Raw genomic sequence first — 16,604 nt, forward strand, 5'->3', positions numbered from 1 at the left:
GATTAATTATTCATACTCAGTGAGCCCTTGCATTAGTTATATATTCCCTTTGCTTCTTGCATCTATCATGGTGAAAACATAATGAGCAGAACAGAGCAGTTGTAGAAAAATGTTCTCACCCGTCCGTATCCTCTGGGTCGAACTAAGCTCATCGACATAGTAAATAAGGAATTTATTAACTTACCATTTAGCCCTGCATCGATGTGGCACAGAAAGCGACAATTGTAACCGTGAATGACGAACACAGCAAAAGTAGGTACATGAAAGTAGAAAAAAGTAATCGAGTGTTGAATTATATTACGTTTAAATTTATTTTGGTGTTTATGACGCGGGTATTGATCGATTAGTGTGGAACGGTAAAGTACAGTGTGGACTGCGATTCGATGAAATGGAACATGCGACAGGTTCTAAACATTTTGAGGGAACGCGCATCCCCACCGTTTTTCTGCTTTATGGAGACGCGTGGTCATAAGTGGGTAACAGCAAGCAAATTATTAACTCATTAATTCAATAACCCTTCGGAGATAAACTCACCATGAGCAAGAGCAGCAGCAGCACCAGCAGAAGCAGCACGGCTTTTGCGAAGGTGGTCGTTGTAGCGGTACAACATCGGTTGTTGCTTCCTGCGTCCCACCTAAAGCCGAATTAAGTGGACCACTCTGAACGGTCGAGCCCATGCCACGGAGTCGACACCCCGCCGGCAGCCCGTCTACGCTACAGGACATTCTAGAAACGAGAGCAGATGCAAACCGTCACACATCGTAACTGAACGAAATCTACACTAGACTAGACTTACCCAACGTGAAAAGCAGCGGTCGAAGTTGTTTCGTGCACAAAACAACTTCTGGCTCTACGAACGTATCACCGGCGCACTGACAGGGCAGACACCGGTCGCCCTCGTACCGGTAAACGCCATCGCCTGGACAGTCAGCCCCAAGAGAGCCTAGCCTAGCGGGTTTGGAAAACTGAAAACAAGAGAAACATAGTTACGGAATAAATTATCGTGAGACAGAAGTGCAATCAGGCAATCGTCGTCGTGTTGAATGTGGCGCGTTCAGGTTTAGGTGTATTACGGAGTGTATCGACGGTGAAACTGCTAATCTGTTGAAGCGAAGCGAACGTCGGAGTCATAATTACCAGTTGACAGAATTTGACAGTAACTAATCAGCCGATCTGATGGAATTGAATAAACGGAATTTATTGATTTTTGGGTTCCAAAAAGCTAAATACAAAATGTGTTTTTATGTTATACGCGCCCTGTGAAGTATTTTTAGTACCGTGACATGTTTTAAGAATTCTTTATTATTGATTGGCTAAGATAAGAATAACTGCTGACTTGTACAATTGATGTCACTTGGTCTTAAGATTAATAACTAGTCGGTTTTTAGTTCGTTTAGGGAAATTGTATATGCTCAGTAAAATTGGAAACATTAATTGGTTACGGTTTTGATTTCGATTTCAATAATATCTATCTTTTAAATACGTAAATATAAATATATATGTTTTTAGGATATTTTTTATAGCAAGATAAAATAATAATTCGAATTGTTAGACTTGGATTGTTTTGTTCGCATCAAGAATACATCTCCATTAACTTTCTGATGATAAGTTTCGCGCTCTCTCCACTTAAAAGTATCAATTTATCAAGGAAAATATGTTTTTGTCCAATCGCTGGAGCCTTTTTTTAACATAACTGATGAACCACAAACCCACAATTTCTAAGATGAACTTGAATGGTCGGGGCCTGAGATATTTATTTGTTGCGTTTCTAACTAAAATTTCAATCACTGAATTTCTAAGGAAATTACGCTAGTTTTTTAATATATCCAAAGTCCATTTCAGGCAATGATATGCCCAATTTATTGTAAATTTATGGAAAATACGAGTGGGTCGGTTTGGTAATCAAATCAGTATTTTCTGAATAAAATTGATTAATAAAATCGATTATTTCTAACATAAATATTCCGGAACGTTTGTGCTGTTAGTGAATCGACATAGTTTTCTATCATTTGCTCGTTGCATTGTTTATTGTAACGCCCTTCAAAACTATTAATATCTTGGTAAAACCGCTCGCTGTCTTATTCAGAATATGGTTCCATATTATCTTTGAACTTATCAAGATTAGAACTAAGAATATGGACTGCGCATGATCGGCATATCTTTTATCCAAACTCGCAAGCTTTACACTTGTCAAGTTCGAAACATACTTTCACACATTCTTAAGTTAAATGGTAGGTTTTAACTTGATCTATAAGTCTATTCATATTCGAAAAAACGAGAAACAAAAAAGATAGAAGAAAAAGATCGTTCCTCTTTTAATTAAACAATGTCGTTTTCGTACTTCAAGTTCATAATTCATAATTTATGAATTATAAAGTAACTTCAAATCGGTTTTGAACGATAGAAAAAATCTTTTTTTTAAATTGCCTAAAACTAACGAACGAGCAACATGGTAGGATAATCTTCAATTCTATCTACAAAGATACGAAAGTTAGTTTGTGATAACATAAAAATAACCGCCTCATCATATGTAACAACTTTGTAGAAGCAAGTTTTTCTCTAGAATATTGAGCTCTAGATCCGAATTTCCCCCCAAACTCGCTCCCTAGAACACTGTACAATGGTTATTCGGCGTCTCCATCAATTCAACAGTGAAAGGAGGCGCACGGTTGACGTTCGCGTTGGAGTGGGCGGGAGCTTTGACGCGTTTTTGAAATGACTAATCGATGCTACAATAGATCTAATAAAAGGTCGCGGTGGCAAAACCCATAAATAATGGCACCAAAATTCACATAAGTGGTTAAATGGCTGTAATCATTCCTTTTTTCCAGTTTGAGCTTTAGGGTCGCACCTTTAGTTTTCTTTTTGTGATTAACCCTCTAGTGCCCAAGTTAATTTTCAGACGGACTTCGAAAAAATCACCATGGATCTTTTTGAACATTTTTCAAGTATTGATTGAAGCTTTTTAAAGGTGTGACTGAGGACCGTCTAGAAGCTGCACTGGGCACTAGAGGGTTAAGTAAAATAACTCTACAAAGTTGAGCAAAGTTGACGGGGCTACAACATTGCAATGTTGTTTCAATGTTAAACTTGAAATAAAGAAGTTAGAGCGCAATATGTGTTTCTTCGATATAAATCGGTTGTTTTCAAAGATAGAGAAAAACTTTTTTATATAAAGTTACTTAAAATTATTGGAGCTATAACATTATGGAACAAGTTTTTTCTCTATCCACAAAGATAAAAAAGTTAGATACTTGATTGCATCGAAAATTTTGGGCACCCCAATTTTGATAATTTTTCAATGAGCGCTTTATCATATGTAACAACTTTTTAAAAGAAAGTTTTTCTCTAAAACATTGCTATAGAGTTCTAGAACCAAATTTCCCCCTAAATTTGGTTTCTGGACCATTGTGTATTGTGTATTGTATAACATCGTCTATCTGCAATAATAAGAAAGTTAGATGCTGGATTCCATGGAAACTTTTAGTCACCCTAATTTCTGATTAAAGAAAAATGTGTGCTCCATCATTTTGCACAATTTTGAAGAACAATTTTTTTTTCTCTAAATGTTACTGTCGAACTCCAGATTTATCCAAATTTCCCCTAAAATCGTTCCTTAGAACGCTGTGCAATTGTTAATTGGCGTCTCCATCGATTCAACCGTGAAAGGAGTCGCACGGTTAACGGTTGGGTGGGAGCTTTTGACGCGTTTTTCAAATGTAACCAGGGCACCAAAATTCACAGGGATGACATAGCTATAATTTTTCATTTTGTCTAGTTTGAAGTTCTAGCTATCTATCAGTAGATGTCGCCAGCAGTAAGTGCTGGTTGATTCTAACATATCAAAAATGTGATGGACCAAGCTGAGATATAGCGTAAACAAACCGCTTTGACATATTAGTAATTTAATTGTGGCGTCATATACTTTTAGGTGTAAGAAAATATCTAATTTTGTGTTAAATAATCGTCATTTGCGGGAGGTGTTACTTTTCTCATTTCATTCTAAGAAAACGGCAGTTGCAGCGCATAAAAAGGTAAAAAAAAGTTTACGGAAATGCTGGAACAACGTGCCGTGATTGATTCCGTCGCTTAAAAGACGGTAAATTCGATGTTGACCACTGGCCGCGTGAAGGAAGGTCAGAAACCTTCGAAGACGCTGAACCGTAGGAACTGATCGATGAGGATCCATGCCAAATGCAGGAACAACTTGCAGATTGGTATTGGGAATTATTCAAAAGCAAAGCAAAACCTTGGTGCTACGTTCCGATTCGGAACTCGACCTTCTGTTTTACTATACACAGAATTCGCAGACCATTCAGTGTACAGGTCAATTGCACTACGATCCTACCGACACTAACAGTCTCTCCCGAGCCGAGACTCGAACCTACGACGACTGGCTTGTTGGGCCAGCATCTTACCTCGAGACCATCTGGGAGATTAGGAATTACCCACCAAGCCATCTTCAAGCGACTGCATGCTTTGAGAATGATTCATAAACAAGGAACTTATGTTTTAAAGCCAAGTGGCTTTGAATGTCTTTTTTCTCTCTGTGAACAACGCCGCTAGCAATTTTTTACAGCAACCCAAAGAAAAGAAAGTCAGTGGACCTGCCGAGTCATGTTTCAACGTTATCGGCTCGACGAAATATGTAACTGTGTAACTGTCATTCCAGTTCTTCATATTGTTCGGGAGTACCACAAGGCAGTAATCTTGGGCCACTGTTATTTTCCATCTTAATTAATGATGTGACACTGCTTCTCAATTCAGGAGGAAAAATGCTCTTTGCTGACGACTTAAAAATATTCTTAGTAGTCAAGTGTGGTTATTGAACTTGTTCAGTGACTGGTACTTTCGAAACTGCTTGTTTTTGAGCACTGATAAATGCTTTGTTTTTAACTAGCATTGTACAAAAAATGCTTTGTCCTATGAATATATGGTTTCTGGTACCAAACCTAAAAGAGTTGAACTAGTGAAAGATCTAGGTGTAAAACTGGATGAAAAATTACACAGTGCAACATTTTTTTTCCCTGGATTCTTTGTGTGTTTTTTTGAGTAATTTGATACAAATATAAATTTCCCCGATTTTGGACCCATTTCACTTTAAGGTGATGATTCTGTCTCTGAGGCTGAGGCGAAATTTGAACAATACTGGTATCAGATAACCTAAGATAAACTCCTCAGATGACCTCCCAGCTGGTTTCAAGGTATGAAGCTGGCCTAACAAGCCAGTCGTCGTAGGTTGGAGTCTTGACTCGGGAGAGACTGTTAGTGTCAGTAGGATCGTAGCGCTAGCCCCGCAAATGTCTTGTATACTAAACAGTTGGCTGCAAAGTCTGTGTATAAAAAACAGAAGGTCGAGTTCCGAATCGGAATGTAGCAGCAAGGCTTTGCTTTGCTTTTGGTATCAGATAAACGGGCTAGTTGAGGATTTATTATGATTGAACACGTGGTTCAAAAGTTGTGAAAATAAAGTCATATTTGAAATAGAAAAAAAAATCCTACTATAAATAATCGAATCTAAAATGATATTTAATCGAATGATATATAATCGAGTCCAACATAAATATGAGTACAGTAACGTTTCAATTATATCACGATCAAAAAAAAAATGTGTCTTATATTTGAAGCATATTTATTTCCTGTTATTTGCATGTGTTAATGTATGTTCATATGTGTTTGAATGTTATGTTTTAAATATATCTGTATAGTTTGACTGTTGGCAATTAAAATTTTTTTATTTAGAGTGATAAATAAATCCAGCAAAAATAATAAAGGTGTATTTTTTCTGAAAATTGAAGTGTTCGAGTCATGCTTGTTATTTCTCCTCAGAAAACCTCTAGAATGCAGGAGAAGAGGTTGCACTGCGAAAACAACTGCTCTCACACTAAAGAGCAAATAAACGCACGTGCTAGAAGAGAACAACGAACGATTTTTATCAGCTGAGCTTCTTGGAGGCACTGCGGTGAAATCTGAAATCTCTCTCTTGCGAGACAATGAACTATGGTGTACTTTCTCACACGTATGGGCATCACGTACAATAATTACACAGCAGAGCTATATGTGGTGCGTTTCACAGTTTGTTTCTTGAGCATGGCAGAAGAGGGAGCGAGATTAGGAGAAAAAAAATACACTGCGTTGCTCCTATCGGTCGAGTTCAATCTAGTCGAATTCGTTTTCGCGGTGTAGCTACACGAGGACTACACTTATGCCCGGTAGATTTTTTTCACTTTGCAGACTACTCGCTAGCGAACACTGTCGTGTCATACTTTGTTTTCTCTGTAGAGTGATTCACCCCTCTTGTTTCTATCAGATGTGGGGTGAGCTGAAAGTGTATTTGTCTCTCTGTAAGTTAGTTGAGACACTTTGGAGTGGAGAAAGAAGTAGTGTGGTGAAAGCATTTGCTACACTCAGGCACATACTGAAAGGGTAGTGCGCGGTGAATTTTTTCTCTGCTCTTTCCACGTACTGAGGAGAATGACAAGCATGGTTCGAGTAAATCTATTTCAACAAATAATAAGTTATTTCTTCTTATTATGATAAAAGGCAGAGTCCGCTAGGTAGAATAATTTGTTTTTTTTTTTTTTTTTTTTTTTGCAAAGTATCACCAATTCCCCACAACTTGTTTCTTTAAAGTTTCTCCACATGACTTGAGGATTTTGAGCTAAAATGCTTTATATGCAGTAAGCTCGTTTAAAAAATTACATTTGAGTCTATGAAAATTCTGAATCTAATGATTGCTAAGCCAATGGTTTATTCGAATAAAAAGTAATGAATTAAAATTTAGCGTATTTTCAGAGTGCTTGTCGTAGATACTTACACTAAGAAATCAAATATATCTCAGGGTGTTATGAATGTTTTTTAACGCAAGGGTCTCAGCTCACCAAAAAAACTAGTACCTACTCAGAATTTTAGGGCGCCAAACTAAACTCACAAATTTATAGAAACAATGGTTAGCGTCAATATCATAAATTCGTCACGTAACCAAGAAAAATTCAGATTACTGGGGAAAATGAGGTCTTAAGGTTTTTCTTTACAACTCAAGTTGTCTGAGATACAATGCTTGAAATATATATTATAACGAAATACATACGCTTTACAATGATTTAACGCTAACGTAAGAACTAGCACAATAATCGCGAACACAGACGGAACACGACGAGTGATCAGACAAGACACTTATTGCTCTTACAGATATAAAAGGATAATATAATAATTACCTTTCGTCTACCGGTTTCGGGCTACATATTACCCATCGACAGGACGAGATCCCATGTCCAACTTGTTTGGCCGTCGCAATGTACATTGACTCCCAAGCATTGAGGAGACCAATTTTATTGATGCTTTTGATCAGACCCGCCTTATCCCAATCGATCTCGTGTTGGTTACTCACTGTATGTGTTGCTACACTGGATTCACTCGTTTTGTTCATTTCTACTGCTCTTCTATGCTCTTTAAGCCGCACTTTAACTTTTCTTCGTGTTCGCCCGATATATACCGCGTCGCAGTCTTTGCACGGTATTTTATAAATTCCAGCTTGTTCGTCTTGTGGAACTTTGTCCTTCAGGTTAACCAGAAGTTCACGTAAAGTGTTAACGCTTTTATGTGCAATATTTATTCCATATCTGCGGAGGGTATGCTTCAGTGGATTCGTGATGGTAGGGTAAAACGGGAGGCTGACTCTTCGAATCTCCTCATTTTCCGGTATTAAAGTGGTAGCGTCTCGTCTGTGTTTCTTTCTTTCGTGCTTACGGAGGATTTTGTCGACGAACTGTTTGTCGTACCCGTTCAATTCGGCTGCTTTTTATATTGTTTCTTTTTCTGCTAAAAACTCTTGTTCTTCCATCGGTATGTTGAAGATGCGATGGGCCATGGAATGAAAAGCGGCCTGTTTTTGACCACCGAAATGGTTCGAGTCAGCTGTGATGTAACGATCTGTTGAAGTTGGCTTTCGATAGATTCCAAATTTTAGCTTATTGTTATCCTTCCGTGTAATAAGTAAATCAAGGAAAGGAAGTTTTCCTTCGACTTCTTTTTCAACCGTGAACTTGATTGTGGTGTGCCGTGAGTTAAGAAAGTCGAGAGTTTGTGTTAGCGTGCGTTCCTTCACCAAAGCAAAAATGTCATCCACATACCGTTTCCATATCCGAGGGAAGAGTTTATTTCCTTCAGCTTCAACCTCGAAATTGGACATGAAAATTTCGGCTAACAGTGGAGACAATTTACTACCCATACTTAGACCGAAGACCTGTTTATAAATTTTCCTCTGAACATAAACAAATTTTGTTTCATACATAATTCGGCCACTGACATATAGGCCTCAATGTGATTTGGGGGGGCGCGGTAACGTTCTAGGTGTGTGCGCAAGTATTTTATGGCTTCATTCACAGGTACACTTGAGAACAGGGCAGTCACATCGAAGGATACTAGGATTTCCCCCCTACGGATTTCCAGATTCTCCACCTGCTTAACCAATTCTACGGAGTTTTTTACGCTTTTCCCCTGTGTCACCGGGTACTTTCTCAGCTCATCTACCAGCCATGCAGCCATTTTTTCAGTGGGTGTGCAGATATTGGACGAAATAGGACGCATAGCTAACGGGTTTTTATGGACTTTTGGTAGGCAGTAGAGGGATGCTACTTTAGGATTCGGAACATGTAGTTTTCTCTCCAACTTCTCCTCTCCTATCAGGTGTGCTACTTGTCGCCTAGTAATATTTGCCTGTTCTACCATAGTGTTTAGTGGATCTCTTGGTTTTCCGTTTTTATACTTACATTCCTCGTACGGACCCGAATTTATCATGTCGGAGACACGTGAATCGTAGTCTGAGTTGTCCATAATTACGATCGCGTTTCCTTTGTCCGCACGGGAGTAAACCACTTCACGTGACTTCAGCCTTCGTACCACGCACCACGTATCAAAATCAATAGTTCTAGATTTGTTTTGACTATTTATTGAGCGGGAAATGCATTTTTCTACGTCAAGGCGAACCGCGGATTTTATCGAGTGACACTGGTACTGAATGGCACTTTCAATATTATTCACTACATCGGCTATTGGTGCACTAACGGGTAAAATTGCGAAATTTAGCCCCTTGTTAATACATACGCATTTTTAAATCATTACTCTTGAGCCTCAAACATTCCGTCAATTGTGAAAAATTCTTACTTTGCTAAGCCGTGTATAAATAAGTACGCAAAGTTTCATTCTAATAAAAAATGGTTGGAATGGAAAAATGGTGGATTCATTTGGCATTAAAAAACATATAAAAAAACTCATCAGGACACATACAATCAAATATTTAAAAAATATAAGGCAAAACTTCTCAAATACACTAAGGTCGTTTTTTACACGGGGGATGCGTTCCAAATTTGTATTGGCCCGCGTAAAAAACGACTTTCAAACGTTCAAACCTCGTTTGAATATGATAGTGGCCAATCTAGAGACCAAAATGCAATATTTTAAATTTTGAGTATTTACACCAAAAAATGTAAATTTTTTCGAAAACTGATATATGATCACTCGTGGCCTAAAATGGAAAACGTGATTGAAATGAGGTCGATATCTTGTACCGTTTTTGAGTAATGGATGAAAGCAACCCGCGTAAAAAAAACGCGTAAAATGCGACCTTACTGTACTTATTTTAACCTAACTTAACATTAACTTTACGAATAGTGATGTCTCGTAAATTGAGTTGCTTCTCTCTTGAATTATTTAAGCATTTCCTGTCTAACATTTAATTCTTAGAATTTTATCTGTTATCTACATCCATATTGAAAACTTTAGTCAGACCGAAAAGTCATTTCCAAGATGTATAGGATGTTATAACATGATCGAACCATTTTTTATAAGCGAGATTTTTCAGCTATTGATAAAAAACTGTGTCAAACATGTAGCACCAACATCAAACAATTTCTTTTGATGATATTCAGAAGGTTTCATTCAGATTGATTGAGTATTACCACAGATAACAGACATCCAAGCTAGTTTCGCTTCATGTGTAAAAAGATTCAACGGTTTTTTAGCATGTCGCAATACGCAGTATGGTGGCGCTAAGAACACTTAGTAGTCAACGATTTAATAAAATCAATAGTTTTACAGCTTTTATCGATATTCTCGCAATAAGAAGGGTTGCGTTTTTTAATGTAGAAATTTCGAGCAGTCGTAATTTGTACACAATCGACAATTTTATTCCTCCCCAGCTTATATTCACGATAAATATGTTTGTTTTAATGTTGATTTGAAAAAAAACACCCACCTTACAAAATCAGTGTTATATCATTGCAAAAACAGCGACTCTATAACCTGTGATAATGTTCATGCGTCTGGCAGCTTTGACTGTAATCCAGCGCTGCCATCACTAAACTGGTTAGAGTCGCAAGTTGCAGAAAGATGTCGTTAGCATTCCAAACGAGTAAAAGTTTGAAATCTTACACACGATTTCTGGAGTTTTTTGTTCTAGCTTGGATATCTGTTATCTGTGGTATTACTATTATCAAAAAAGCTTTGAAAATGAACTATTAGCGAGTACAACTAACCCTTACAATTTTTATCAAATCTTGTTTTCAAGCAGTAATTCGAGAGTAACGTATTTAAAAATTGCAGTGTATTTTCCAGTAATATGCTTCTGTAACATTTAAATTCAATGTAGGAACACTTTTTATACGAAATATTTGCTTCAATGTTGGAACTATTGGTGAAACGCGGTGGCCTGTTTGGCATCATGGATCGGACCATCATACCAGCTTACTTCTGAGACATCATCGCTTCACTTCTCCTTGATATACTCAATGAAGGATTTCACGTTTAATTCATTGGAACAGAATATAAATAATAAAGCTTATTTTCTATAGAATGACGTCTCTCAAAAACGACGAAAGGTTTGCAAATTAAAGTAAAACACATTAAAACTTCACTACAAACAGCCCACTACGCTTCAAATAAGAAAAAGTAACTCAGTGTCATCCTTATTTAAGAAACACATTTTTCCGCGTATTTTCGTCCAGTTTACGAGAAAGTGATAAATTAAAAAATATGAAAATTTATTTTTGTGAATACAAAATAATTATAAAATTTCCTTAAGAGATAGCCAATCTCACTAACTTGAAATCGCATAGTAGCGCTCTCGCGAGATATTCAACAAGCAGTTGAAATGCTACGAAAATAAAACGTTTTGAAGAGAATGGTTGGCCTAAAATTAATAAAAAATTAAGCAAAAAAAGTAAAGCATCTGAGTGCTTTAACAGAACGGTTGATGTTTTTCAATTAATACAAACATGTCAACAACATACACTATTCTAACTGTTTAGTGAGATAATTTGGCTTGAGTTAGTAAAATGTTAATATTATGCTATTCACCGCGAATATTGGCTGGATATCGCACCAAATATGGGCTCTTGCACTTCAGGCATAACAGATCAAGCATTGCACTTTTCGGCAAACTTGTAGTACTTGTAGGGACTACAAGTTTGTCAGACATCGTTTCTCAAAATTGTACTTGTGGAGTAAGCTATCGGCAACCGGCAACCAAAAAAACACCCAATAATTGAATCAGCAAACTTACCGTATTCTAAACTCAAATATAATTCGAATTCTTTTCGAAATAATATGAAAAATGTTCAAAAATATTTTTAGAATCACGAAAAAATATTCAGAAATCTCTAATTTGTCAAACCCAAATCAAACACCATGCAAGTAAAGTCCAGTACTCGTAACGGAAAACCGATCCGATTATGATACATTTTTGGCCCGATCATGATTCACCCTGGTTCGATCATGATACAAATTCTATGATCAGAAATAACCACATAATTAAATTGAATTTACGTCGGATTTGCTATTAATTATTATTTCTGTAAACTAGACAGGTAGGCTTTTTCGATAAATCTATTTTTTTAATAATTACACATTATATAAAGGTCAAGCAAAGTGAAAATCTCATACAAAATGTTCATTTTTTCACGCGCGTGAAAAATGCAACCTGTAAAAATTTCACTTCGCTTTGAACTTTAAACAAACTCGATCCAGTGAAATGGAAGGTTGTGGATTGCATCTTTTTCACTTGGGTTTACATTTTTCACGCATGTACACACTCGTGAAAAAAGAAGCCTCTAGCAAAAACTTGACATTTCGGTACATTTATATTCTGTCAGTTCCTGCCAATTTTCATTACGCTCGAAGTGTAAATTTGTGAAATACCTGTGTGTTCCACAACCGGGTTTTCACGACAGATTACGCTAGCGAAAAAGCACACTTTTTTGCTAGTCAAATTTTTCACTTCGCTTGGAACTGTAAACTATGCTTTAAAAATAGTTTAAATTGGTTCGATGGTTAAATCCACAAATGGCCGACTTCGAGCCACCAATTTAAATTTTCAACGGCAGAAGACTCGGTAATAGTTAATTCGTCATCTGTGAAAACGCTATTCTATGTTTGCTGTGGTGAAGCAAACATAAAATAGCGTTTCCACAGAGAACGCATTATCTATACCCGAGTCTTGTGGTTTTGAAAGTTCGAAGCGGTGGTTCAAAGTCGGCAATTTGTGGCTTTAAAACCGTTTCACCTTAAATAACACTCTTTTTCCACTTAATTTTATTACATGTACCAGTTCGATTGACACGTGTGCTTACATACCCCATAGTAAATAAAATGTATGATCAAACAAAATTTCGATGTTCTCGATATTGATCCCGAAAAGTGTACAGGTTTCGCTTCGGATTTTACAGCAACTTTTATTTCATAGGGTTAAAAATAAAGATAGATAGACACGGAAACTAATCAAATCAGTAGAATCCTCGACCATGAATTCGGGATTATTCAATTAATTAATTGATTGAATTAATAAAAAGGTACTTGCAAGCAAACTTGTTTTGTTTGCATGTGCTGTATGTAATTTTAATTTTCTTTATACCACGTTTCGCGGTCATGTGGTCATATAATTACAGTCTCAAACAAACCTTTTTATCGGTTTATTAATGGTTTCCCGCTTTTTGAAACCTATTTTCAGCAAAACAAAAATAAACACATTTCGATTTTACGCCATTCCCAAATTTCAAATGTGCGTAAAATCGAGGTATACCTGTTTGGTTGACAAAACTTGTTTTGTTCCGCCCTTCACTAGGGCCTAACCACTGTTCATTTAACGATTGCCACTGACCTTCTGTTTCAACATTTCACCACTGCCCAATCGATTTGGGTGACAGACTGAAAGCTCCCACCCTAGCGTATGTTTACATATCCCACATCGTGACAAAACAAAAACTGTGTACACTATTCCGTTACAGTTGAACTGCCGTGCGCCTCCTTCGACAACATGCAACAGGGAAACTACTTTCTTACCTGTTTTTGTTGGAGCCTTTCCCTTTGATATTTTTTGTTTGGTACCGATTTAATCCGACGTTGGTGTAACCGATGCAGATCAGCTGTAGGACGTGTTGACGGGAATGGCGAAAACGATTCCCACTCGACTGCAGAATGATGATAATTTTTTTTAAAGAAAACTTTGGCTCGCCTTGATTCGATTCCAAACACAAAACTATTTAGATTCTTACTTGACCTGTACCGTGGAATTTTCTTGTTCTATACTACAATTTTTCTATCAGTGTACAATTGTGTGTGCTGATGTGCATGTATATCGCTGTGTCTGTTGTTTCCTTGAACTTCTCGTTGATTATTATTATTGGCTCGTTCTCTCATTGCTGCTCTCGGACACGCTCATCGCCTTTTTTCTGCGCTCTTCGGAATTTGTGGTGTTGTTAGTTTAGTTGCTGCTGCTGTTGTTATTCTTGTTGCTACTCTTGTTGTTATTGTTGTTGTTGTTGCTGTTACTGCTGCTGTTGCTTTTGCTGGTCGCTGAAGGTATCTCTGATAAGGGTCAGATGATTATTATGGTGATGGTAATGACGATGATGATGGCAACGTCTCGTGAGGATTTTTTCCGTTCGTTTTCCCCAATTGCTGCCCCTAGCCCACCTGCTATCGATTCCGTTGGAGAGCAATATCAGTTACTACAGAATGGTACGGTTACTAATGACGATAATGCAACGATACCGACGGTGATTGATAAGCGAAATGAAGGACTCCAATAGCGATGACGGTACTCCACAAGCTTCACTGGTTGCCACCGAGTTGCAAACGATTCTACAGTTCTACTGAGTTGACTTGTAAATACTTTATCATTAGCGTGATATTAAGCTGGTTATTTCTTTTTGTTGGAATTTTCTTCTACATATTTTAAATCATGTCAGAGCCTTCTGGATACGGGAAAATATCACTTCCGCTTTAAATTCGCGTATGTTTCACTAGATTTTCTCCACTACACACCATCTTGCGTGCCTGTTGGCGACCTCTTTCACATGTAAGCTGGTTTTCATCTACCGACAGAAGGAAAGCCAAGAAGTACAAACAGAAAAATGAACTGTTTTATGACAACTCAACACTTCTGCCAGTCGCACATCGCAAGAAGTACCTAGTTCAAGTTTAAAACATTCTGGAATGTACTTGTTTTACACACGCATCTAAACCTTTTACTTCCAAAACTTCTTCGATGGTAATTTTCCAACCGCATAAAAAACGAATCCTCATGCAGCACAGTGTGAGAAAATTTCTCCCATTCAAGAAAAGAAGGCAGCAGAACGAAGGGAAACTCGTTTCACTCTGGTGGCACCTCACCTCACCAAACTTCAGCACTGATTATGATTGGGACACAAAAAAGACAACGAAAAGGAACCATAATTGTCAGCGAGAAAGGAAAAAAAAACGCAGAAAAACACCAGATATATATCGGAACCGCGCAGCACCGAGGTGAAACAAAACCGTCAGTAAATTCCGACAAAGGAAACACTCTGGGCTAAGCAACCACTCGACTATGTTATAAACGGTTTACTAAACAAGATCTACTCTTATTGACCCAGTTACTTCACGGAAAAGGCGTCAATTTTCCATGAATTGCGAGCTGGTGCGGCGCCCAAACCTTCCACGACTTGTGGGGCGAAACAAAAACCAATATGGCGTGTGCTAATACACTGAAAAGTGCTGCTACTACTGCTGTTACTGCTCTCACTCCTCACGGATCGGATATCGGGACCAGCTAGGCCACGACTGACAGATTGGACAGAACGGAACGAGACAGGACGGGACGGTAGGCTGTAAAGCTACTCTCCCATCTCTCGTCGAATGATGAGCGGTTGACGATTTTTCTCAGGCCCCAGCGTATGACTGTGTGGTTTTTCTCACGTGTAAAAATCTCACACACCAACCCACCGACACCACGCACCATCATCACGGTTCGCCTTCCACCAGTGGCACCCAGTCAGTGGGTGGGTTGATTGTTCACACTTTGACTAACGTCCTTCCCAACCTCCCGTTTTCCATGCCACAAGTAAGTAGGCACACACTCGAGCGTGTCGGTGAGTGCGGTCGAAAATCATCTGGCAGCGCTTTTGTGCTTACTTTCTGCTGCTCCCGCTTTTGCTGTTGTTGTACCAGGTGATACTGTTTTCATTCGTATGGGATGTGAACCATTCTAATACAAGGGGGAGATGGTTTTGTGCTATCATTGTTTACAATACTGAATTTTTCCTGTACATCAAAAGTGAATATTTGATACACAGAATAATATCTAAAAAAAAATATAATTAAAATTAAGTTGTCTGTAAAAAAAAACTGTAACTGGACTGTGCTCTGGATAAAAACTATGTAAGTAGGTACATATATTTGACCACAAAGCTCTAAGTATAGTATTTTTATTTTATACATAATACACTAAGGTCTCTTCCACGCGTGTTTTTAAGTGGATTTCGGAATTCACACGTTTTGCCTTTCTCCTAGAAAGGTATAGCAATCACTTGCAAAACCGAAAGTATAAAAGTGCTCCAAAGGGCAGAATGGCATATATCACTCGACTCAGCTCGACGAGCTGAGCATTTTCTGTATGTGTGTGTATGTGTGTGTGTGTATGTGCAGATTTTTATTCTCACTCACTTTTCTCAGAGATGGCTGGACCGATTTTCATGAAATTAATTGCAAATGAAAGATCTCGTTGTCCCATAAGACCCTATTGAATTTTATTGTAATCGGATTTTTGGTTTAGAGGTTGTATATCAAAATGTAAAAATCATGAAACATCATTATCTCGAAAACTACACGACCAATTTGAACAAAATTAGATTCAAATGAACGGGGTACCTGAAATACCCTTAACTTTTAAATTTCATAAAGATTGAACTTGTGGTTCAAAAGTTATGACAAGAAACGTGTTTTGAAGACTACTTAATCTCACTCATGTTTCTCAGATATGGCTGAGCCGATTTTCATAAAATCAGTGTCAAATGGAAGGTCTAGTTGCCCCAGGAGACCCTATTGATTTGTTTTGCAATCAGACTATTACTTTGCCTGTTATGTTTAAAAATGTGAAATCCAGCTATGAAAAGGAACATATTCCGAAGACTACTTGAACTCACTCACTTTTCTCAGAGATGGCTGACCCGATTTCCACAAAATTAGTGTCAACTAATAAGTCTAGCTGCCTCGTAACACCTTATTGAATTTTACTGTAATCGGACTGTAACTTCGTCTGTAAAGTACCAAAATGTGAAAATCACGAAACT

General features: G+C 37.7%; 1 long non-coding RNA gene across 1 annotated transcript; it reads right to left on the reverse strand.

Moving 5' to 3' along the window:
• Positions 1–538: 538 nt before the first annotated feature.
• On the reverse strand, positions 539–15,102 carry LOC129720992 (uncharacterized). The gene is made up of 3 exons (XR_008727327.1): positions 13,336–15,102; positions 797–965; positions 539–726 (listed from the first exon to the last, which is right to left on the reverse strand). It is a non-coding gene; the product is annotated as an uncharacterized LOC129720992 (long non-coding RNA).
• Positions 15,103–16,604: the final 1,502 nt, after the last annotated feature.

This window comes from Wyeomyia smithii, chromosome 2 (assembly GCF_029784165.1).
Source record: "Wyeomyia smithii strain HCP4-BCI-WySm-NY-G18 chromosome 2, ASM2978416v1, whole genome shotgun sequence".
Lineage (NCBI taxonomy): Eukaryota > Metazoa > Arthropoda > Insecta > Diptera > Culicidae > Wyeomyia > Wyeomyia smithii.